The sequence below is a fragment of the Corvus hawaiiensis genome, chromosome Z, assembly GCF_020740725.1.
Source record: "Corvus hawaiiensis isolate bCorHaw1 chromosome Z, bCorHaw1.pri.cur, whole genome shotgun sequence".
In the NCBI taxonomy this organism is placed as follows: domain Eukaryota; kingdom Metazoa; phylum Chordata; class Aves; order Passeriformes; family Corvidae; genus Corvus; species Corvus hawaiiensis.
The window spans coordinates 4859988-4885973 of NC_063255.1; the positions used below are offsets into that span (position 1 = coordinate 4859988).

The 25986-nt window shown below is 45.3% G+C and overlaps 1 long non-coding RNA gene across 1 annotated transcript; it reads right to left on the bottom strand.

Annotated features, from left to right (window-relative positions):
- Positions 1–24390, bottom strand: LOC125319377. Its single transcript, XR_007200696.1, has 3 exons — positions 24309–24390; positions 23243–23425; positions 1–2141 (listed from the first exon to the last, which is right to left on the bottom strand). It is a non-coding gene; the product is annotated as an uncharacterized LOC125319377 (long non-coding RNA).
- Between the last annotated feature and the right edge of the window lie 1596 nt (positions 24391–25986).

Below are 25986 nucleotides of genomic sequence, written 5' to 3' on the forward strand. Positions count from 1 at the left end.
ATGAGACTGTTATGGGAATAATATCATCTGGTTTGTCATGAAGTACCTCAGCTTGTTAAGTAAGTTAATAAATGACTATGCATTAATCAAAGTGACAAAGCCATGAAGAGCTGAGGATATGAGACCATTCTGGTGATAATATTAATTAGTATTTAATTAGAAACTTCGGGGCCATAAATAAAAAATCATGGGAGAGATATTTATGCAAATTGCTTTGAGTTGTATTTGCTTTAGGAAAAATCCCTTCCTTCCTTTCACCATTCTGTCCTTTCTGTTTTTAATTTCTTTCCACACCGTACATAGCAGAGTTGCAGTGACATCACATGGATATAAATAAACCCATACTGGGTTTCATTTTTCTGAGTTAGGGTGGTCTGCATTTGAATTGTGTTTTTCCCTCTCTAGCTTGAATGGAAGATAATTTTTTTCAGATTCCTAATTTCTAGACAACTAGAAAGAACCTGAGAACTGCAAAGGGATGGGATTTCTATTTCTGCTATTTTACTCAAGATACATGTCACCTTTCTGTAAGGAAGAATTTATGTCACCACGATACTGCTGCAGCAGTATCTCTGTACACAGCAATGTCTTCTGTTCACAAGCAGGAGACTCATTCATTATCTCACAGACCAGAAGCAGTATCTACAATTACAGCTCTTTTGTTTTTTCTCCGCACAACGTGCTCATTTCTAAAGGGATAGTTCCTGATAGCAAAAGAGATAATATATCACTCCGTTAGGTATTTCAGACTGTTTTCTTGCAGAGCAAACTTTATTATTTGTTACACTAACTCAAGAATATTGCCTGCAGTAAACTTGCTTTTTCTGTTCACCAGTCTGTTTCTGTCATGGCACATTTATGTGTGACTGAAGCCAGTGTTATCCACAACTGACAAGTGCCAGACCTCCAGTTCAATCAGCCTCTTCTCTAAGATAATGTCAAGGGTTTGAAGTAATGGGACAATAAAGTGGAGAGAGAGACAATCAGAGTCAAATTGATCCAACTCTTTGCATATAAAAGGGATTCTGCCTAATAACACCCCACCCTTTTTCTGCTCTCCAAACACAATAGAGCTTAAACAGATCTAAACCAGGCCTTCAAGGAAATGTGTGACTGACATGAAAATGCTGAAGTTTTACAGTGGTTTCTTCAGGCATTTCCTTCCAAAGCATTTCATTGCACTGTAGTGTAAACCCAAGATAAAAAGCACCTGGTACCCAGGGCTTTTTGGTTGCTTTTAGTGAGATATTTAGACTGAAGAGCCCAGTGATGACACAAAATTCATTCTTCTTTTCATTTTATTTTGTATTTGTTTAACTAGTAATTTGCATCTGTTAATAAAATTAAAACTGATAAATGAATGAGGCAACTCCTTTCAGTGATGCTCCCAATTCTCATTTCCAATATAGCAAACTGAGTTCCTGAATATATTTCCTTATATTATGTCTCCACAGAACACTGCAGTTAACACAACTATTCCATCAAAATTGCCAGCTGCTTCTGTGCTGCAATACATATCAGTTCTGGAATTTAATAACATACTTTACTGAACTTCCAGAAAATAAAGAGCTGAGAAGTAGTCTCTAAGGACTCAAAAGAAATTGTAGTATCTTCAAACATTAAGACAACAAAGCTTTATATATTTCCTTTCCTCCATCTCCTAATTAATAAGCCCCAGAGTTGCATGTGAACATCTATCTAACCTTTGTTTTTGGTGGATTGAAACAGATCTACATATTTCAGTATTTAGAAAGAGTTTGGGTTTTTTACCTCTATCTCACATTTCCCAGCCACCATTTACTTTACATATTGAATGACCCAAAAAAACCAGATTTATCACCTTCCTTCTCCAGCACAAACTCAAAAGTAGGAGGCCAAGCCTTCCGTGTGGACCATGAGCTCTGTGTTGGCTGGTTCTGTGGTTATTTTAGTATTTTTGATTTTTCTGTGAACCCAGTAAAAAGGATAACATGTTCAGTAGTGTCTTTTTTCCTTGCAGGCGCTGGTCTGCTTGGGGATCTAGCAGCCCTGGCTGGTTTGCCTGGAGCAGCATGTCCACAGAGCTGAGAGATCTGAAAGTGCACACCACAATTCTGCAGTTCCCACCTTTTCCCATGAATGAATACGGTGTCTGGAGTGCTCTGGAAAAGAAAAAAACAAGAGGGAAGATAAAAAGTGCTGGGGTACCTACCTAGCTGTCTTTTGAGGTCAGCCTTGGCACCCTCCCACACATTCCTAGCAAAATCCTGGTTCGTCTGCAATGTGGTCAAATACAAGTTAATACAGTGTAGGCATCAGAAACAAGGTTAGAAGAGGATTTGAATGTACTCCACTGAGCCCCTAATATCCCCAAGGGTGTTGGACTGCAACAGACAGGATTAGGTATGCTTCGGTGGTAGGGATTCTTTGTACACACGATATTTTGAAAATTTCCCTCCCCTTCTATCGCTTTTCCTGTAACCTTGCATGATCAGTGAGAATTCTTACTCTAAAAGACCTGGTGCTTCTGTGTGGTTCTCTACAGACAATGATTTAACTTCTCATATTCTTGCTCAGCTCATGAAAGATGTCTATGATGTGAGTAATCAAAAGCAGGATGCTGAGCTTGGTCCTGCAGCTCTGTAAGTAGCAAATTTTCTGTCTCCTGGGCTCAGTCTGGGTCTTTCCATCACACCAAAAACCAGCACATGCATCCCTTGATAAGGAAGGATGTTGGTCATGATCAGTGTGGTCATACACTGTGGATCCCTGGAGGTGTTCAAGAAATGACTGGATGTGACACTCAGTGCTGTGGTCTAGTTAACAGCTTGCTGATCAGTCAAAGTTTGGGCCTGATGATCTTGGAGTTCTTTTCCAATATAAATGATTCTGTAATTCTGTGACTTATTCTGTACATTATCTTCATAGTGTTCTCAGTTAGAGAGGCTCCATGATTTAGGACCTCTTCATAAGCAGCACACTTTTAGGGGGTTTATATATTTGAGTACTAGAACCTCCAACTGCTCTTGTCTTATGAAGAACAGATATTTTATTGAGCCATTAGTAAGTCTTTTCAAAATGGCTGCAATTGAAATAGATACTTAACAAGAAGTAGAAATAGATACTTAACAAATCTAACTCTACTTCATTTTTTGGTGAAGTCACGGTCTATGTCTTTCCAACAGAACAGGGAGAAGAAGAAAAGTGAAATCAGAGAAATAACCTATCTTGAGTGTACTACTCAGGTACAGCTGCCTTCAAACAGAACTGAATGCGATGGCACAGCAAGTACCTCCCAATCCCATGTGCCTGTGTTAGCAGAACACCTCTAATTATAAGAGTAGAAAATTTTATACAGACAAATAAATTATACCTTTCCTGAGTTTACATATTCACACTGATAGCTAGTCAAAAATTTGTGATTACCTTTCTGGTTCCAGAAAACATTTCAGTACACAGGGGAATTTGGCAAGCTTCCGTGGTTTAAAATCTTATTGGGGAGAAAACACCTCATGTACAACACATGTAATTGCATATGAAAGTGCACGCCTTTTAATTTGTTAGTGTTATTTCATGTTTAAGTTTGAGTTTTGTGAGCATGGGAGGATGAAAGCAAAATCTGGAATGCTTCAGAAAAAGGAAATAAACAAGGTAAGCTCTCAAGTCCTTCACTTCTGTTCAGGCAAATGATAGAAGAGATCTGGATACACCACCAAGCAAAACCTGCTTTTCTGCAGCTGCTCTAAAGTTTAAGGTAACCAAGGCCCATTAACCTCACCAGGCAGAAGATTTGATACAGTGATCACTGAGTGATCACACCAAGGCTGGGACATGGTCTGTTTACATCAGGAACTGCAGGAGCATTTCAACACAGACATCCCTCTGCACTGTTATGCTGGGGAAGTTGAAATACTTAAAATGGACAGGTTCAGTTTCCTCTTTGTAGTGTAGCATTTTCCAGGATTTAACCAGTGAACTGTCTTAGCACCTCTTAGAAACAGGCAGAAGGCAAAGTCCACACGTGGAGTCCATGGAGGGGGGAGATGTAGACAGGACTTTTCCTGCATCTGAAGGCTCTGTGTGCCCAGCTGCATGCCTTCTTACTCCATTGCTCATCCACATATGTGTATATATGTCACAGTTCAGAAAAGTCAGCCTTTATCTCTCTGCTACCAATTCCAATTATATAGCCATGGGCTAAATTGGCATCCCACTAGTCACTACACTGGGTGTTTTGTGTGTTTACTGATTTTGCCTGGTCTGATTTTTACTTGTGCTGTGAACACAGCGAATAGTGTTCGAAGGCTGGGCAAGAGCACAGAGAGAAGTAGCACAACCACACAGTCCCAGACCTCAGCTTGCTTTGATAGTTTGCTGATATTAAATATTTTCCCGCTGTCATGTTAAGAGGTATGCTGAGCCTTTTTAATATACTTTTCCTTACATTTTTTTCAGTTTTATCTTTACATAATCCTTTTCTATACATGCTCTTGAATTTGCTCCCCAGTCCCTGAGTACGCACAGAGATGGGAGAAAGAGTTTGTATCAACTCATAAAGATGAATTTCAGGCTCCTGATTTCTTCCTAATCACTGCATTCCACAAGCTGCAGCCTGATGAATAGCTAGGTAAGACAAAATATAAAGGAAAATGTTGAAAGTGTGAGATGAAAACTCTGAAAGGTGAGAATGCCTGTTTTGGAATAGAAAGACTCAGTGGGGGAAAAAAAACAGTGGAAAATGGGTTGGGGAGGCATGTTCCAGGAATTACCCCAAATTGCCCTTTTTGGAGGCAGAGGATCGCTTCAGGAAGTCATTAGCAATCCGGAGAAAAACGACTTTATTCTGAAGATTGGAAACAGTGGGTATGGTAAGCCTGTGTTGGGGTTTTAGTTTAGTCTTAGGTTTTCCTGTTAAAGGAATTTTCTCCCATATGCATGTTGCTAGGGGACAAATAGCTGTACTTAAGAAAGACAAAAAGGGGAGTGGGGCGGGCCTGGCTACTCCTTTGTCTACACCTGGGTGTGGGGTCAGTTCGCTCTGAGCGTCCGGAGAGAGAAGCTGCAGAGAAAGGAGCTGCTGCTGCTTTCTTTTTGGCCGTTCTTTTCTTCCTGCTGGAAGCAACGCCGGGACCCCAAAAGCCGCTTTTCCCTGCCCTGCTGGAGACCGGGCTGTGGCTGTCCTGCCCTGCTGCTGCTTCGAGCTTTCGCTACGCTGTAGCCCTGCTCGCCCTGCCTGCCTGGGCCTCCGTGGGGTTCTCCCATCTGGATACATCTCGCCTGCCACCCGGGATTTGCGTTCGTCCCTGCCGCTCCAGCCTGCTGTTCCTGAGAGCCCGGGATCAGCTGCCCAGGGGTTTGTGAAGCCTTTGTTCCATCCCTTCTCGGGATCCCAGGGCACCGGTGCCGCGTGCTCCCCGAGCTCGCTCCGGAGCGCCCCCTGCAGCCGCGGGGGAACCATCGCACCTGCCCTGCTCACCGGGAGCCGCCAGCGCCCCTGCCGGCTGCGAGCAGAACTGCACCCGAGGGGAAAGGGCCTGACAGCCGAGAAGGCTGGGACTGGGTTTGTGTTTGCTGTTACTGCCAGAGTTGTTGTTGTTTTGTTTGACTGGTTATATACATATATATATATAGTAAAGAACTGTTATTCCTATTTCCCACATCTTTGCCTAAAGGCCCTGGATTTCAAAATATAATAACTTGGAGGGAAAAGGGGTTATATCTGCCACTTCAAGGGGGGCCTCTGCCTTCCTTAGCAGACACCTGTCTTTCAAAACCGAGACAGATCTTGGCGCCCAATGTGGGGCCTGAGGGCATTAAGAGATAGAGGTGAAAAAGGAATAACAGTTCCTCGATAACTTTATTTTGTGTGCTGGATATTGGAACCTTGTTAGGCAGCACTATGTGGTCTAGTTTACCCTGGTTTGGGTGGCATGTAGCCGTGGCTATATTCTTCCCCTTTGCAGCTCCTTACTTGAATATGGGTCCTCTGACTAAGGCTACCATTGCTGTTATCCAGCTTGCGTTATGGGTCGAGAAGGTGAGGAATTCATGGGTTTTTAACTTCCTCCGGAACGTGGGCACATGGATAAACAGCTATCACACACTAAGCACATGTTTTTGGGGTTATGTTAACAATGGTACCTTCTGTGAGGAAATGACACCAGGGGAAGTTTTCTCCCAACCCCTCAACCAGTTCTTTGGGCCCACCCCATCAATTTTCGAAGGGTTTAAATTCCCTCTGAATACTAACCATCTGCTGCTGATAGGCCTACTCTATTTAGCATTCAAGGATAAGTTGAGATTGGCTTGGATATCTACCCGGACACCAGCCCCAGAGACTAGAGATCCTGCCCCAGAACCTGACATGGCCCCAGAGAGTAGAGTTCCTACCCCAGAGCCTGATCCTGCCCCAGAGCCTGACACGGCCCCAGACACTAGAGATCCTACCCCAGAGCCAGAGCCTGCCACAGCCCCAGACACTAGAGATCCCGCCCCACAGACTGATACTGCCCAACAGTCCACCTCAGAAATGGACTACCCAAACTGGGTGGGGGTACTGGCAAAAGGGATGCAGGAGATGTGCCAAGAGATGGGTCAGGTGCGCCAGGGGATATGCCAGGAGATGGGCCAGGTGCGCAAGGAGATGTGCCAGGAGATGGGCCAGGTGCGCCAGGAGATATGCCAATTGCTAAGGGAATACACCTCCTCAGCTAGTGAAAAACCCTCTCCCTGCCCCAAAGAGGGTGAGTCCGATGGTGCAGCAGTGGAACCCACAGATGTTACAACCGTCCAGGCTTCAGCTGAACCACAAGGACAACCACAGCCAGCAGCAGTCGCCCCTGTGCAAAGGAGGAAGTATAAGACCAAATCAGTACGACCAGTTAATGATGATGGGCAACCAGGGCCCTCACAACCAGCAGGAGAGCCAGAGCCAGAAGTCATCACTGAGTCCCTGTCGCACGACAGTCTCCGTGCTATGCGAAACGACATTGTGCGAAGGGGGCGTGAGCCTTATACCACCTGGCTGCTTCGGGTTTGGGACCTTATGGGCACAAGTGTGCAACTGGATAGTGGTGAGGCAAGGTATCTGGGATCGTTGACCCAGGACCCAGGTGTGGACCAGATATTTGTGAGGGAGCCAGGGCCTCTCTCTCTTTGGGAGCGGCTCTTAATGAGTGTGAGAGAAAGGTTCATTCACAAAGAAAGAATGCAGGAGTATCATCATAGAATGCAGTGGAAGACACTCGAGCAAGGGATCCAACAGCTAAGAGAGGTGGCAGTATTAGAGGTACTCTTTGGGAAGGATGGACAGCATGATAATGACCCCGATAAGGTCAGGTGCACAGGACAGATGATGTGGAACCTGGCAAGGCTAGGGCCATCGCAATACACCACCTTCATTGCAACGATTGATGCTGACAATACCCGAGAAACAGTGGGCTCTGTTGCCAACAGGCTCAGGCATTATGACAGCATGATCAATGGCCCGCTGAAAGCTCATGTCTCTGCTGTGGTCCAGGACCTCAAAGAGGAGATGAAGGAGATGAGGAAGGAAATGAGGGAGGAGATGAGGGAGGAGATGAGAGAGGAGATGAGGAGGGTCAGTGTGGCACCAGTGAGAGTCACAGGCCCCCAAGTCAGAGCCCGTCGTCCCCCTGCTAGAGAGAGAGGGTACACCCCACGAGCTGAGCTGTGGTTTTTCCTGTGTGAGCATGGGGAAGACATGAGAAGGTGGGATGGGAAACCCACCTCTGCCCTGGCAGCGCGGGTGCGTGAACTCAAGGAGGGAGGCACTAACCGAGGGGGTTCCGCTAAGGTGAAGGTAGCCTCAGCCTCCCGTGACCGAGCTGCCAGGTATTACAGAAGGGAGGATGATATGTCGGATCCCCTTGAAGGTACCTCGAGCATGTACGCCCAGGGAAAGAATGATAACCAGGGCTAGAGGGGCCCTGCCTCTAGCCAGGAAGAGGCACGGGAGAACCGAGTTTTCTGGACGGTGTGGATCCGATGGCCTGGCACATCAGAGCCACAAAAATATGATGCATTGGTTGATACTGGGGCACAATGTACTTTAATGCCATCGGGACATGTGGGGGCAGAACCTGTATCCATCGCTGGGGTGACTGGGGGATCACAGCAGTTGACCCTTTTGGAAGCTGAGGTGAGCCTGACTGGGAAGGAGTGGCAAAAGCATCCGATTGTGACCGGCCCAGAGGCCCCGTGTATTCTGGGCATAGACTTCCTCCGGAATGGCTACTACAAAGACCCAAAAGGACTCAGGTGGGCATTTGGGATTGCTGCTGTGGAGGCAGAGGGCATTAGGCAATTGAACACCCTGCCTGGACTATCTGAGAATCCTTCTGCAGTTGGGCTCCTGAAAGTGGAAGAGCAACGAGTGCCAATTGCCACCTCGACAGTGCACCGCCGGCAGTATCGGACAAATCGAGATGCTGTGATCCCCATCCACAAGATGATCCGCGAGCTGGAGAGTCAAGGGGTGGTGAGCAAGACCCACTCACCCTTCAACAGCCCCATCTGGCCTGTGCGCAAGTCTGATGGGGAATGGAGATTGACTGTGGACTATCGTGCCCTGAATGAAGTGACTCCACCGTTGAGCGCTGCCGTGCCAGACATGTTGGAGCTCCAGTACGAGCTGGAGTCCAAAGCAGCAAAGTGGTACGCCACTATTGACATTGCCAATGCATTCTTCTCCATTCCTCTGGCAGCAGAGTGCAGGCCTCAGTTTGCCTTCACCTGGAGGGGCGTGCAGTACACCTGGAACCGACTGCCCCAGGGGTGGAAGCACAGTCCCACCATCTGTCATGGACTGATCCAGACTGCACTAGAAAAGAGTGAGGCTCCAGAACATCTGCAGTACATTGATGACATCATTGTGTGGGGGAACACTGCAACCGAAGTGTTTGAGAAAGGAGAGAGAATAATTCAAATTTTCCTGCAAGCTGGTTTTGCCATCAAGAAGAGCAAGGTCAAGGGACCTGCCCGAGAGATCCAGTTCCTGGGAGTAAAGTGGCAAGATGGACGACGTCAGATTCCCACTGAGGTCATCAATAAGATCACAGCAATGTCTCCGCCGACCAACAAGAAGGAAACACAAGCTTTCCTAGGTGCTATAGGTTTCTGGAGGATGCACATTCCCGAGTACAGCCAGATCGTGAGTCCTCTCTACCTGGTTACCCGCAAGAAGAATGATTTCCACTGGGGCCCTGAACAGCAGCAAGCCTTCGCCCAGATCAAACAGGAAATTGCTCACGCCGTAGCCCTTGGCCCAGTCAGGACAGGACCAGAGGTGAAGAACGTGCTCTACTCTGCAGCCGGGAACAATGGTCTGTCCTGGAGCCTCTGGCAGAAGGTGCCTGGTGAGACTCGGGGCCGACCACTGGGATTCTGGAGCCGAAGCTACAGAGGATCTGAAGCCAACTACACTCCCACCGAGAAGGAAATCCTGGCAGCTTATGAAGGAGTCCAGGCTGCCTCAGAAGTAATCGGCACAGAGGCACAACTCCTCCTGGCACCCCGACTACCGGTGCTGGGGTGGATGTTCAAAGGAAAGGTTCCCTCCACGCATCACGCCACCGACGCTACTTGGAGCAAATGGATTGCCCTCATCACGCAGCGCGCCCGAATTGGGAACCCAAGTCGCCCTGGGATCTTGGAAATAATTACAAACTGGCCAGAAGGTGAGACTTTTGGGTTATCTTCTGAAGAAGAAGAGGAGCAGGTGACACGTGCCGAAGAAGCCCCACCATATAACGAGCTACCAGAGAGTGAAAGACAATACGCCCTCTTCACTGATGGTTCCTGCCGAATTGTAGGCGCTAGCCGGAAATGGAAAGCCGCTGTATGGAGCCCCACACGACAAGTTGCACAGGCCACTGAAGGAGAAGGTGGATCGAGCCAATTTGCTGAGCTCAAAGCTGTCCAATTAGCTCTGGACATAGCTGAAAGAGAGAAGTGGCCGAAGCTCTACCTCTACACCGATTCATGGATGGTAGCCAATGCTCTGTGGGGTTGGCTGGGAAGGTGGAAGAAGGCAAACTGGCAGCGCAGAGGAAAACCAATCTGGGCTGCTGAAGAGTGGAAAGACATTGCCACTCGGGTAGAGAAGCTATCCGTGAAGGTCCGTCATGTAGATGCTCACATCCCCAAGAGCCGGGCTAATGAAGAACATCGTAACAACAAACAGGTAGATCAGGCTGCGAAAATAGAGGTGTCCCAGATAGACTTGGATTGGCAACATAAAGGAGAACTGTTCCTAGCTCGATGGGCCCATGATGCCTCAGGCCATCAGGGCAGAGATGCCACCTATAAGTGGGCACGAGATCGAGGGGTGGATCTAACCATGGACAGTATCTCCCAGGTGATCCATGACTGTGAGACATGCGCTGCGATCAAGCAGGCCAAGCGGGTGAAGCCTCTGTGGTATGGCGGGCGATGGTCCAAATACAAGTATGGGGAGGCCTGGCAGATTGATTACATCACACTGCCTCAAACCCGCCAAGGCAAGCGCTATGTGCTCACAATGGTAGAAGCCACCACTGGGTGGCTGGAGACCTACCCTGTGCCTCACGCTACTGCCCGGAACACCATCCTGGGCCTGGAAAAGCAAGTCCTTTGGAGGCATGGCACCCCTGAGAGAATTGAGTCTGACAATGGGACTCATTTCAAGAACAGCCTTATAAACACCTGGGCTAGAGAACATGGCATAGAGTGGGTGTACCACATCCCTTACCATGCACCAGCAGCTGGGAAGGTTGAGCGGTGTAATGGACTGCTTAAAACCACCTTGAAGGCACTGGGTGGGGGGACTTTCAAAAACTGGGAGATGCATTTAGCAAGAGCCACCTGGTTAGTTAACACTCGAGGTTCCACCAGCCGAGCAGGCCCTGCCCAATCCGAACCCCTACAAACAACAGATGGAGATAAGGTTCCAGTGGTGCACATGAGAGGTATGCTTGGAAAAACTGTTTGGGTAAAGTCTGCCTTGAGCAAAGACAAACCCATCCGTGGGGTTGTTTTTGCTCAGGGACCAGGTTGCACCTGGTGGGTGATGCAAAAGGATGGAGAGACCCGATGCTTACCTCAAGAGGACCTTGTTTTAGGGTGAACTACCCATGGCTCTGTACTTGTATCAATATCAGCATGTATATTTGTATATAATTTGGGTAATGCATAGATTTATATGGTTAAAAAAAAGTTAAGTTTCATGTAACATGTTAGTATGGGAAAAAATTCGGGGTGGATAATGTTGGGGTTTTAGTTTAGTCTTAGGTTTTCCTGTTAAAGGAATTTTCTCCCATATGCATGTTGCTAGGGGACAAATAGCTGTACTTAAGAAAGACAAAAAGGGGAGTGGGGCGGGCCTGGCTACTCTTTTGTCTACACCTGGGTGTGGGGACAGTTCGCTCTGAGCGTCCGGAGAGAGAAGCTGCAGAGAAAGGAGCTGCTGCTGCTTTCTTTTTGGCCGTTCTTTCTTCCTGCTGGAAGCAACGCCGGGACCCCAAAAGCCGCTTTTCCCTGCCCTGCTGGAGACCGGGCTGTGGCTGTCCTGCCCCGCTGCTGCTTCGAGCTTTCGCTACGCTGTAGCCCTGCTCGCCCTGCCTGCCTGGGCCTCCGTGGGGTTCTCCCATCTGGATACATCTCGCCTGCCACCCGGGATTTGCGTTCGTCCCTGCCATTCCAGCCTGCTGTTCCTGAGAGCCCGGGATCGGCTGCCCAGGGGTTTGTGAAGCCTTTGTTCCATCCCTTCCCGGGATCCCAGGGCACCGGTGCCGCGTGCTCCCCGAGCTCGCTCCGGAGCGCCCCCTGCAGCCGCGGGGGAACCATCGCACCTGCCCTGCTCACCGGGAGCCGCCAGCGCCCCTGCCGGCTGCGAGCAGAACTGCACCCGAGGGGAAAGGGCCTGACAGCCGAGAAGGCTGGCACTGGGTTTGTGATTGCTGTTACTGCCATAGTTGTTGTTGTTTTGTTTGACTGGTTATATACATATATATATATAGTAAAGAACTGTTATTCCTATTTCCCACATCTTTGCCTAAAGGCCCTGGATTTCAAAATATAATAACTTGGAGGGAAAAGGGGTTATATCTGCCACTTCAAGGGGGGCCTCTGCCTTCCTTAGCAGACACCTGTCTTTCAAAACCGAGACAGCCTGCCTCCGGTGGCTGGCTGGTGGTCTGGGGAGATGCAAGCTGGTAGCAAAAGTCTCTGCCCAGGTGCCCAGTGCCTGCCCAGCCATGTGAGGGTGGTGAAGAGGCTCTCCATGTCCACCTCCTCCCCACCTGTTGCAGGCAGCACCACATGCCAAGGATGAGCTGGGGGTGCTGCCTGACTCCAGTCCTGCCCCATGTGGTTTGATATGACATGCATTTAAAATCACTGCAATGATGTGCAGTCAAACACCAGGTTAGGGTATGTCTGTGGTGGAGTCACCATGAAGTATTTTACATTTCTGAAGACAGCATTAATGAGAAAGTAGAGAGCAAGTTATTAGCCCTTTAAAGACAAATAAAGCTTTTCTAAACCACATCAGATAGAGATGGGCTTGAGTAACACTATTTGTGCTTTTTAATTTTGTCTGAACGCCCAAGGTATCTTGTTCTGGGCTTTTCTACCCTAATTGGTGGTCTGGGACCCAGACACCCCTTCAGTCTGAAGAATAATCTCTTAAAGAAGACCTAAGAGTGTCTTTCTTTTCTAAATATTAATTTGAATTAATTAATTAATTAATTAATTTCTTAAGTTTCTTCATCTACAAAATGGGAGTATTATTTTCTTTACAACCTATTAGGGTTCATTAACGGATGAGTGTGCATGTATTTAGCTATACAGTGCAAGGCCATATTAGTATTAAACTTACTCCTGATACATTTTTAGCTGTGAAAACTGCCCCTTCTGTTGCACCGAGGTTGCCCAAAGTTGAACAAAGGTGAACAAACAGAGCTCATCCTCACAGTAAGTCGGGACCTTTGTGCTAAATTCAGCAGGGTTATGGCAGACCTCAGCTGTGTACCTTTGCAAGGTCTAATACCTACCTTTGTTTGCAAAAGTTGCCTGTAACAGGGCTAAGGTCTGTAGGAATCCAAAGAAATAATTCAAAACCACAGTAGCTTTCATAAGGAATAATCTTTCTCTATATTTCAAGAGACCTATGAAACCCCAGAGAAGCCTTGGAGGTCTTTCCTCAATAAACTGAACTATTCTAGAGCAATTCTGAAGCTTTTGAGTTTTGACTGAACTCTGACCCTTATATGCCAGCACTGCGGGACACTGAGCTTGCCCTGGTGCTCACAATGAGAGAGATTTCTTTTTCTTGTGTGAGGAACCATCGCACCATAGCTACTACCTTTCTCCTCCAGAAGAATGACTGCAATAAGGCAAAGCTTATAATCACTCGCAGCAGCCTAAGGGCAAACCATTTCTAAATTTTCAGGAGAAATCACTGCATCTTGCAGGACTGCTGGCTGTTATTTTGTTTAAATGCCAGAGATGTCCACTAAGAAGGTGGCCATGGAAGTGCTACAGTAAAACATTCTTTTTCAAAATACTTTAAAATCTTTCATGCTGGTGAGAGGAGCCACTTTAAGATACTACAGGTCTTTCTGCACATTGATCCCTATTCCAAGACCATCACCAAGGCTTCGAATGCTCTGGCAGAATTTTATTGATATGGTCAAGATAAGTAGGTTGAAATACCAGCGTATTTCTCTTACAAGCATTAGGAGGGCCGATATTACAATCCTAAGGGTTGGAGCCAGATTTGGACCCTGGAAAGAGAAAATATACGAAGCAAAAACTCCAGTGCTTTGAGAATTATTCCTTGGAGGACTGTCTCAGCTACTGAGTCTAGCTGAGTTGCAGGTAGGCTTTTCACAGAGGATTCCCAAATGATTCCTCTCAGTTCTGACTCATGGCTGTGCTCATGAACACATGAGCTTTACCTAACCGGAAAATGTAGCACTCTCTCCTCTGCAGGCTTAGACTTGACCCTTTGCCCAAATGACCTCATGACCCTTTGCCTCAATGATCTCATGACCACATGAACCCTCTCTCCGTGTCTTGAGGGAGTGATTCACCATTACAAAGGCTGTCACATACAAACCAGTAAGTGCCACCTCTCTGGCTACGGCTTAGATGAAATATGTTACCATGAAGTTACATGTGGTACCCAGCCAGCTGCAGTCAGAGTCTGGCAGTGCTGGGGAGAAGCTGCATGTCAACTCAGAGTTGCACAACACTGTGAGACTTGAAGGCTTTCTAGCTGCAAATGATGATAAATATATACATTTTCCACTTTGATAAAATAGTTCTTGGCAGAGACTCTTAGCAAATACGACTGATTATTGTCAGTCTGGCATTGAGTAAGGGACTGTCTCTTATGGTTTGAGATGAATACATATTCCAGCTCTTAAGGTTCTGGTTTACACATTTAAGAAGCTGACTCCATAGCAGATCTGCTCAAAGCATTACTGAAATTAAAGCCTCCAATGAATACAGCTTTCATGGAAAACAAGGCTGGAAGGGACAAGGAGATCAGACCCTGCTGCCCCAGGCAAATGCATCCAAATCTATTGTTTCATAAACAGATTAAGCAAGATGTAAAAACAGATTTATGTTGCCAACAAAATGAATAGATGTCAGAATACTTCACTACAATCACAACAAAAATATTCTGCTAATTCCTTGCTTGATTTTTTTTCCCAAGGATTGTTATTAGGCATTTGTTTTGAAGTCAGTATTTTCTCTTAGTTGAGACTCTTTTCCATCTTGGCATTAAACCACTCTTCTTCCCAAGATATTTGGCCCTGTCCCTTTCTCCACTGGCAAAGGCAAGAGGCTGGGAGTCTGGCCCTTAAGATAGGTTACCACTGCCCTGGCAGTCCCAGGAGCCTCCCTCTGCCCAACTCCCATCTGAGCTCCTTCCTAAACAGAGTACTTATGTACTCATTTCCAGATGAGATCTCTGCGGTATTGCACCCTCTGACATCCAAAAGATATTTCATTTTAATGACACCACTAGGCTAGGGTTGAATGGTTTTTTTCCACAGGTCTGTTATATTTGTATCTATTTTATGCTCAGCAGAGGGTCTTAGGACTTTCTTTTGTCACAGCAAACAACCTTATAGCAGAAATGTTTGTTCCCTGTGAGATGCAACAGCAAATCGTACACCACATCTGTTAGTTCCAACCACAATTTCATCTGGTCCCTCCTCTGAGATCCTGCTACCCCCTTCAGTGCCAGCAATGCTTCCTATACCTCCAGCAGCCCCCACCCAGCCCACTGTAATTTCTCATTCCTAATTTGGACAAAGAATGTCTTCACAAAAATAGCAAGAGGAAGCCTAGATTACTGACCGCATTTTTACACTCCTTTCATTCCCGTTTGCAACCTTTTCACCACACACACCTCCCCTACCTCCTCCTTTGCCACATTAACATGCATTCCATGCCTCCCCACATCTCCCACTCAAAAAGACTTTCGTCACCTCACTGATGGCTATTACCACAACATGGAATTTGTATTTTTATTGTATAATCAAAGTTCATAAGCAATCTCACACAAACCATTCAGCATATACCAGATCTAGAGAAAAATATGTTTCTCCTATGCAACAGAAATTTAAAAAAAAAAAAAAACAACCAACATCCTATACCCAGCTCCTCTGCCTCCTCAGATTTATATTTCAAATAGATATTTTAAAACCCAAAAAACCAAACCAAAACAAAACCACCACACAAAACTCCCCACACTAACAGAAGAATGTCTGCCACTGAAGATGTTGAGCCACACTCAGCTGGAAAGTTAAGTTTCCAAAAATTTATGAGTCCACTAGGAATGAACTAGACCCTGGAAAGAGTGAGGTTAGGATCTCACTTATCAGGGGCAGCTTTTCTCATCCATCCAGTGTCATCCTGATGGCTCAGAGCAGAGCAGAAAGAGAGGGATGGAGCTCCTCACAAGGGTAAAGAAAGGTAAAGGCAAGGAAAATAGACATCTGGAAACTTTAACAGATACTATAAAAATGAGTCCAGGATCACTCTGCTTAGGGCCGCCTTCTGCACATTATGTTTTTCTTAATGGTATCCTTGTATCCTTCAAACAGCAATCTGTGAGAGGAAGGCAGAGCCCTGCAGCACTGGGATGACAGGCACTGTCAGCAAGGAAACATAGGGAAGTCCCACCTGCACCACCTTGTCCCAGCCCTGCCTGCAGCATCGGGGCTCTCACCACCTGCCAGCAAACCTCAGCCATATCTCTTGCTCTGTGGGCCCTTGGGCAAGAGCTACATCGGGGTTTGCCATCAGCTGCATCTCTGGTGGTGGCTGTACCCATGGCATCCACCCTGGTGCTCGCAGGAAGGGTTTCAGGTCAGTGTCACTCTGCAACATCTGCCACAGGAGCTTTGGACCACGTGGGTACACAGGAATTAAACCACTGCAGAGGCTTATATGTACTGGTCTATGACACCTCTGCAGACATGGACTGATGTGTCAACCTGAGTGCCCCAGAGGCACAGACATTCCCTGATGCCTGTTGGGACCCCTGCCTGCTCCTTCAGTGACACTTCATCACCCAAGAAAGCCAGGCTGGAAAGGGCTGTATCTCTTGGCACCAGTATACACTCAGAGAGTCACACACATACAAGCTATACCTTGGCCTGGAGGATTCCCTCTAGGATCAGTATCTCCCTTCAAGATGATGGTGGTGGGCGTGTGCTGTCTGCCTCTTTGCTGAACAAGCCAGCAGAGTGGGCTCCAAGCAAGAAGCCTATCTCTCTGGGGATTCACCTGCTGCACACAGGTCAGGGGTAGTTTACACTCAGGTCAGGGGCTTGTGACAAGCTTGGGGTCACTAAATACAGGTGCATGACTGTATGCAGCAACATGCCTCCTGCCCTGTTGCCTGAGGTGTCAAGTGGGGACTTCATTAGTTTACAAGGGATTGCTGCCGAAAAACATGTCAGCATCAGCGCTGTTCCCAGCACAGCTTCATTGCTTCTTCCTTGCTTTGATGTGTTGAGAAACCTGACATGAAAAAAATCAAAGAGCAAATTGTCACACACTGTAAAAGCAGGAGGACTTCTGTGTTGCCTAGTCTCCTCTGAGTAACACAGACTGCTGTTTCCTCTAGACATTGCTTCAACTCTGAAATCTGGACATACGATGCAACCAAGTGCACAGTGCCTGATGCACAGGGTACAGGGGCTTCCTAATGTCCACTGCCCCTATAGCTGAGCAAATCCTCATGGGCAGGCCACAGTCTCTGGCTATGACTGCTGGTCAGGTCATTCCTTTGCATCTGAATCCCAGGTCTTTTGGTATGCATGAACCTCAGCTTGCGAGACAGACCAGTCTTCCCAAACACTGGATGAGCTTTTCTGGATCCCACAGCAGCACCAGCATTTCCCAAGCCTTACATCTCTCATCTCAGAGCAAGTCTTTGTATATATGGCAAACAGTCATGATGCTGTAACTTCCTTTCTGGGCCTTTGTAGTTATTGTTGTGCACATCCTGTTTTTCATAATTATGTGATAGCTGGGTCAGTGTGAACTCCAGCAATCAAGAGCAGAGTGTAATACAGCAGATCTGGCACAAAAGGAATCCTGTAATGAGATTAATGCATTCAAGGTTTAATTGTTTAGCAGTTGTTTTCTCTGCTCATAACATCTTCTCCTGTTAGGCAATGGTTATCATAGAATAGATTGGATTTTCGTCAGGCAAAAATGACTTAACCTGTAATTAACCACTAAAATGTATATTATCATCCTAGCCCCATGTACACAGAACACAACAAACAGCATGAAGTGTGCTTTGTTTTCCATTCCTTGTGCCACTGAAAACACTACAGGAAAATGTATTCCTCTGGTAAGGTGTGTAGAATGAAAGATAATGGCATAGAAAAGAAAAATTAACAAAAACCACCTGCTGAAATAAGCTAAAATACAAAATGTAAGGGGCTAATACTGGTCAAAAGAAAATTCTGAAAGCAAAAACTTACAGAAAAATTTAGACAAAAACTTTACTTCATTGATTTATTTTCAGCACAAAAACTGAAAAAGCCATGCAAGAAAAAGGCTGCTGTGTCACAAGGCTGACTAGAGCCCCTGTTGCTATCATAATTGTAGAGTAGTTGTGTAGATACTAAAATAGGACATCCCTCTACCCCATATAACTCAATACTCAAAATATCTGCCTGCTTATAATTAAAATGCTTGTAATTATTTAAACCATGTTAAAAAAAATTGCAGAAGATAAAAGATTTTTTTTCCTCTGGATATTTGCTTGTATTGTATGTGGCTCATTTGAATGATGGTGTATTGTGGTTTGTAGCAGTGGATTTTGTGTCTGGAATAATGAATTTTCTCCTAATATGCTCACTTTCGGCATCCATTAAGGAAAAGTGTATCACACTGTAGTGATGTACTGCAACAGCAGAGAATTTCATATTAATCATCATGTGATACCAAAGGCCCTACTGGCATTGTCTGGGATGCTGCTGTAGAGCTGCTGAGTTTTCATTGTCAGTGTTCATAACTTAAATGTTATGAATGCAAATGTAAATACTATAAACAAATTCCAAATTAAAATATGTTTTCTTCTTAATATCTTCACACACAGTTCGCAAACAGCTTATCACAGGCTAAGCTTAGATGAGAACAAACAGGATGCTGTCAGCTGCTCTGGGTAGCCATTCATGGGGATGCTGTTACTCCAGGGCAGCTATGTGTCTCCCTGCTCGGGGAAGGAGTTGCTCCACATAGTCCATAAGCAAGAGCATGCTCACAGCTTGTAATCAAGAAACAGCTGATGTGGTCTATCTGCATGCCCAAAATTGCTCCAGAAGAGCTTTGTACTGGAACTGTATTCCAGGCAGAGATTTACCCTGGCGCCAGGGGGGATTTAATTTCTCTTTTTGTTCCCTGTCTGTTGCCCCTTCGCCCTGCCCTGCACAGTATGAGACTGTATCCAATTCCCCAGTTTCAAACATCCATGAAGGTGAGCACAGCACCGGTAACGCATGAAGCCCATGCAGCCATGGGGGAGAAGGGATGGAAAGGGAAGGTACCGATGCCTCTTTCTGGCTGAAGATGTGTGCCACCAGCCTTCCCCATCACGTGAGCCACCATGCAAGGGTACAGAATAGCATTCAAAACAAGGCGTGCTTGCATCAGCCCACACACCTTCACAATCTATTCACATACAGAGTTACGTTAACACCGGTATGTCACTACGTATCTCATAAACACAATACAGACTTTAAAAAGCAGAGATTAAGCTAAATCATTTAGAGCAGTTACATCCTTCTCTGACTGTGCAGGGCTGTTACTTACAGTTTGGAGCTGAAAAACACCAAATTAAGGGCTTCACATATGTTCTTGGCATATTATTCTTCTTTCACAGGCAGGAAATATTTTTCTAATCTTCATCTAAATTTGCTCAGGATGCTGTTCCCACACTGCTGATAACAAATCTTTGGAAACTAGTACTCTGCAATAACTGCTTTGTAGAGTTCCCTCTTCAAACTGCAAGCCGGGATTGTGGTGAGGGAAAGATCTTGCCTTAGAAGTGTGCCAGCACTGCGGGGACATTACTGTGGCAATCAGTGCTGAGACCAGCCACTCCTGCAGCCACATGTGGGCACAGCAGTCTGACAGCAGTTTGATTTCAGTATAGCCAGCAGGATGCCACGGCAACATGAAACTCAACATGAAAGCCCTGGGTGAGCAGTGAGGTTCACAGCTAACCTGGTTTCAGTCTAATTGAAATTAGTCAAAGTCATCACAGATATCATCAAAGCTAGAGATGCACTGAAGAAATACCCCTAGGAAGGAGGCTAGCCTGTTCCAAATCTGACAGTGATAACTTTCTGGTGAAGAAAAGGGTGTTGTTAAGAAAAATAAAGAAAAAAAGTGTTGATTGCTTCAGCTTAAAAACCCCACAATGAAATACTGCATTGCTTTGAAGTTTACTCTTGTCTTCCCTTCTTCCCAAGATATCATAGCTATTCTGAACTTGAAGATAGAAGAGTTACAAAAGGGAGAGATTTTCTTCACAACTTTTGCCTTTTAGAAAACAGACATTTCTGTATTCTTTTTACACCTTGTTTTGATGTCTGTTTCGTTTAAAAACCTGCTTTTGAAAATGAAAGTAGACTTTTGGAGGGTTGATATTAAGGATTCCATACCTAGCCTCGTATTTCCATTGCTGTTAACCCAGACAGAATGACTTTAATAGTTTCAATGATGGCTGTCCTTCAGCAAGCTAAAATGCAGGTAAAATTCTGCTAAACCTTGAAACTCTGCCAGTCTCTCTCCATGTTGAAAGTACAAAGACAGGATAGACCATGCCTTTGTAATTTTCCCTAAATAAACTGGAATAACTTTAAAATTTATTTTTCTTCTCAACTTAAAATTATTCATCTCTCCCATGGAGAAAGGTTGCAAAGGAACTGTTTTGGTTAGGAAACAAACTTCGGGGGTAAAGGTATGGGATATTTTTTTGCACCTTTCTAGAAGACTCATGGGTCCTTTCTGTATTTCTGTGGATTCTTCAGAGTTTGCTGTTTTATTTCTGTTCAGTCCCAGGCTGAATTTCTCCAAGCAAGGACAACTGCCAGAGCTGCTCAGGATACCACATTTTCTAAGAGGTATCCATGCTGTTCACATTTTTAGTGACAGAGCAGCTGAGAATTTTCCAGAACTAGCCATGGGAGCTCTGACCCAGACTCCTGGGACAACAATAGTCTTAAAGCCCTACAGTTAAAGGCAGTAGCATATGTTTTTCCAAAAACTCTTCCCCTCAGACTTTCTCCCTCCATAAAAATCCAAACTCCCTTCCTTCATCTATAGCTTCTCAAATAAGGCCAGAAGAGTTTCAGTACCAAACCTCAAGTGAAAGTCACACCTACTCTATAATGCAAATCAAAATACAATTTACAGACACGGCTTCTTCATCAAACCACTTGGCAAACAATTCTTCATTTTGACATGCCTCTTACAGGCATGGGCGTAAAAGATCCCACAGTGACTGCATGGCACTGCAGCCTGTGACAACACACATTCAGATACAAACATACTTTCTTGCAGCAGGAAAAAGCTGGAGGAAGGGGAAACAAAATCTCAGCTTTTCCCATCCAACTCTGTGGTTCTAGTAAAAACACAACCTGATCCAGATTTCTGAAGTTTTTAATGAAGCCTAACAGATATGCAACCACTGTATTTTGGAGCTTTGTAACAGCTAAAGGAAAATAAAGTGTACTTCATGCCACAACATCCCAAAAGTTCGAGGGCTTGCATAAAAATAATCTGGGTACTTCAAAACATCTATGATTTCAGACCACCAAAACCCAATAACAGAAAATCTGCAGCAACCTGCCTCTTGCATTTTTCCAGTAAAAATAAAAGCCTGTATCAATGCTGAATGCCAGCAGATTGTGCAGGCTGAATATCTGAAACGAAAACCTTTATTACAGACTTGCACTTCAGAGCTTTTTTGGAAGCAGCAACTCAGCAGGGTAGTCAGTAAGACTTGTAAATCCATTTACTGCATGTTTTAGATCAATTTCTCTCTGAGTTCTTGTACAGCATTTCAAACCTGCTGAGCCCCTAAGACATTCTTCTCCTGTGGCGCCTATAGAATAAACCTCTCAATCATCAGAAAACATTGTGTCTTTTCCTTCAGAGCCATGACTTGTGACTGGTATTTTAAGCACTATTAAAGCTAAGGAGCTGAATGGTGAAAATAAAGCAGTAAGTAGATCTTTTGCAAGTTACTTCCTTTCTCTCCATACTGTTGCTTTTGTCTTATTTTCAAACAAATGACTAATTCAATTTCTTGTTATTGTTCTTTTTTCCACTGCCAGGTGTTAATTACAAGCCAGCAACACACTGACTGTATGGACAAAATTAACAAAGCATCAAAAATCAATAAAAGTATGTGCAGCTTTTTACTTCAATTCACTTACCCATGTTTGGCTTTATGACAAGTTATGGCTTGGCAAACATCTTACCAGGGTCTAGCTTTTCTTGTTTACATATAAATCTGCTGTTATTCCCCACTGCCCTTCAGTAACTTTCCTGAAGTTTTGCCTTGCATCCAGTAGGAACGTTTTGAAAACAACAGGGAAATTTGCTACAACAGCTGTGAGCTTTCACCCCTCTCCTCTAGATCATAAGGTGGCAAATAAAATTCCAATAAGATGTTGGTCATGAGTTATTTTTGCCTAAATGGTTCAAGGGTTTTTATTCATATGCTTATTTTGAGGGGTACCTTAAGGGATGAAGGAGTTGTTTCTCTGCAGTATTTGAATATGTGCTACAACTCAGAGTAAAACCACCAAATGCAAGCAAAGCTGTAATATCCCCAGACTGATACATGTAAGCACCTATAGCTGTCTGTAAGAACTGATTCAGATTATAAACTGTATGTTGCTGTTAACTCAAGGCTAGTCTACACACAAAGGCAGTGTGAAGGGGGGCACAGGCTGCAGCCTGAGTGCCCAAAGCCTGACAGCCACTGCCAGGGTCACTGCAAGCTGCAGACACCAGGCGGGTGCCATGCCAACAGGTTCCCAGCCGGCTGCAGTCAGCTCCCAAGGAGCCGACCTGGAAAATGGCAATCACTCAGAAGGCAACTCTACAGTGAAGGTAGCCTGTGTGTGAAGTTTGTGTATTCTGGAAACTGCTTTGTCACTTTGAATGATACCTACCATCCACTAGGGATTGCTGGGTTTGGATTACTGTTGCTAGCACACAACAAATTCATGTTACATAGACCCACAGGTCTCTGAACAGCTGGTGCTAGTCTCCACTAGAGCTGGGTCAGCTGCTTCTATTAAATAACACATTTAATTTGGTCCCCCATATTACATCCACACACAGACTTCAGTGTTTTCATTATTTAGAATTCACTGAATAATGCATGGGAACATCTTGCAGACTGTGTACTTGTGAATGCTGTGCCATAGCTACTGCACGCTCAATAGCTGGACTGTGTGATTGGTCACCAAAGTCAAATAGAGTTTTTTATCCCCAGACCAAGATGTATTTTCAAGTTGCATGTTTTAAAAAAGAGAATAATCATATGCACTTTTTACCAATACCTGTAACATTTCCAATTCCATTGCACATTCTTAAGAAAATAAAATGTATGTGTTTACATGTGCCATCAATAAAATGTGAAACAAAACTGCAGTTGTAGGTAAATAAGTAAAGTCAGCTCATAGCCTAGTGGCAGAATGCTTACCTAGGAAATGGGAACTCTGTGTTCAGCTTTCTTTTCAGCCAGAAGGCAATGCAGTCAGATCCCTGCAGCTCCAGCAGGTCCATCCTTCCCCAGCTGAATCTTCCAGGCAGGGAAAACCTTTGCCCTACACTTTGAAAGTTTTCTTCTTATGAGTCAAAATTATGAGTTTTCTGAAGCTGGAGGCTGGCAACAAAAAAACCCCAAAAAACCAACTCAAACAGCAACAAACACAAAAACACACCAAAGAAGGTAAAAACCCCCAACCAAAAAAAAACAGCCAACAAAACAAAACCAAACCAAATCCAAACAAACAAACAAAAATCCAACTACCAAAACCACTAAAAATCAAGGAAATCTGATTTTGTAACCTTGTGGCCTGACTGGTGGGAGCTCTAGACCCAAGGCTCTTTTCTGGGGAAACCCTCTGAGCTGCAGCAAGGAGACAGTGGCAGAGGGTAGCACCGGCATGGTGGAAAACACCTTCCAAGCAGCAAGACCTGCCCACCCCAGCACAAAGGTGGTCACTACACTCTGTGTCCTGAGGGGATGTAGAACATCCAGGGTACAGCTCTGAGTCAGGCACTGGGGAGGAGCAGGGAGAGAGGAGGACATCTGGCTTAATTTTTCCTGCCAACTGACTCCTGATTGCTGCTTAGCCAGTGTTGGAAATTTGGAGCTGTGTTACCCTTCCTGTTGATTGACCAAGCAGGTCCTGTTTTGACTCTAAAACAGCCTGCCCATGATGGACACCTAGATTTTTAGATAGCACGTGGTCTACACACAAGTCCCAAGTGCTGCATCTGGCCTCTTGGCCCTATTCTCGATTTCTTCTCTCTTCTGGAAATAATTCTCCTGTGACTCTCCTTGGCAGCAGAGGGGACATGCAGCACATTGTGGGGCCTCAGAAGACCTGATAGAAACCTTGCCTCCCTCCAGCTCTCTGTGTGCTGTGGCTCTGAATGCATTGAAGGGGACAGGGGAGGACTCCAAGGCCAGACACAAGGAAGGATGTGGGATGGTCTTTCACATTTCCAATGAAGAGTAAGGTTAACTTTGCAACAGATACCTTTCTGAAAGGAGGGATTAGGTCTTCCAGAGATGCTATAGAAGCAGAAAAGCCAAAGGTGAAGAAATGCCAGGGAGAAGCTGTGAAGGCAAAAGTTTCATAGAGAGGGAGAAGTATGAGCAATATTTGATGGGTACATTTTTAATATAAAAAAAGCAACAAAACAGTGGAATGTGACAAAACCCAAACTGTGTGCAAGACCCCATGTTTCTAATAAAACTTACTGATTTTGTAGATACCAGGGGTTTAGCCTCAAAAAATTAAAGTGGTTTCTGCACTATATCCTGTGCTTTGTTACCCAAAACATCCAACTATAAGAGACAGTGATAGAGAGCAACAGATACTGAAAAACGTTTGCATTTTTTCTCCAGGTGTGCTTGACTCACTTGAACTACAGCGTACAACATGGTGTGAGTTTTTGTGTCTTGAATAACTGAACTCATACATGTTTCCCATTGTCTACCTTCACCTGTGGCATCACTGAACAAGAAATATTGAACATGAGGACAACACTGTGCAGCAGAATGTGCTGTCAGAGGAGCAGAGCTACTGAGTGATTTGCCCTTGCAGCAAATCCATATCCCCAGAGATTTCCCGGTATCGCTCCCTCTGTCATTGGGTGGGTTTGTTTTCACAGTTACACCTTTGCTTTATGGCAGCCAGTCCTTCCTTCTGCCTCTCTGTTTTTCTCCATCTTTTTCTTTCCTGCTTCATCTTGGCTTACATCTTTCCTCCTGCACTTTGGATTTCTCTTCGCTCATTGTCCTTCAGAAGAACGGGAAGTGTCCTGTAGGGAAAGGTTCAGCTTGTCTCATTTCTTCCTCAAAGCTGATGGAAGAGTCATCCCCTGGCCATGCTGCCCTCCCTTATCTCCCAAGAGCCAGGAGAACAAGCTGGATAACCTCAGTTAAATACCTGCTTAACAACATCATTCGAATTTTACAAGATTAATGGATTTTTGTACAGACCCTAAAATCTCAGTGTAATGCAAGCATGGCAGCAGCTGATTCCCTTCTCCAGGTCTGCCATTTAGCAACAGCCAGGAGAGACAGTGCCCACCCCAGAGCTGTTGTGGCCAAGGACCACTTTCAGATGAGTGTCCCAGTAAAAATGGAGAGTGAAGGGCAAAGGAAACATCCCAATATACTCCTCATTCTGCCTAAGAGATGGTGGAAGAAATCCCTTCTCCAGGGGCTCGGAACAATAGGACAATCACAACTTTCATAACTTCTGCTGGTGAAGCTACAGTGACATTACAAGACATGTCAAACTTGATGGCAACACAGAGCCCAGATCTCCCTTTAGGTGGAAGAATCCCACCCAGCCACTTGCCGCCCTCCCAGGATGCTCAAGCACATTCCTCCTCCTTTTTTACTGGCATTGAGATGTATTTTGTGTCAGCATTAAAATGCAAATACCCATCCAGGCCTGGGTGGTCTCCTGCTCAGTTGGGGACATCAGTACTAAGGAGCTTCTTGAGCAGTGCAGGTTCCAGCCACTGTTTCCTTTCACTTAGGAAAGTCCTGGAACACAACCCTGTGCACAGAGAGGCAGATGCTTTTAAATTGCCACCTGCACTTGGTTTCATGCCACAAGTGCACAGGAATGTTTGCAAGTTCAGACCCCTCAAGGCTTTCATTTGAAGACAGGTCCTTGTATGTGCCCATTTCCCATATGT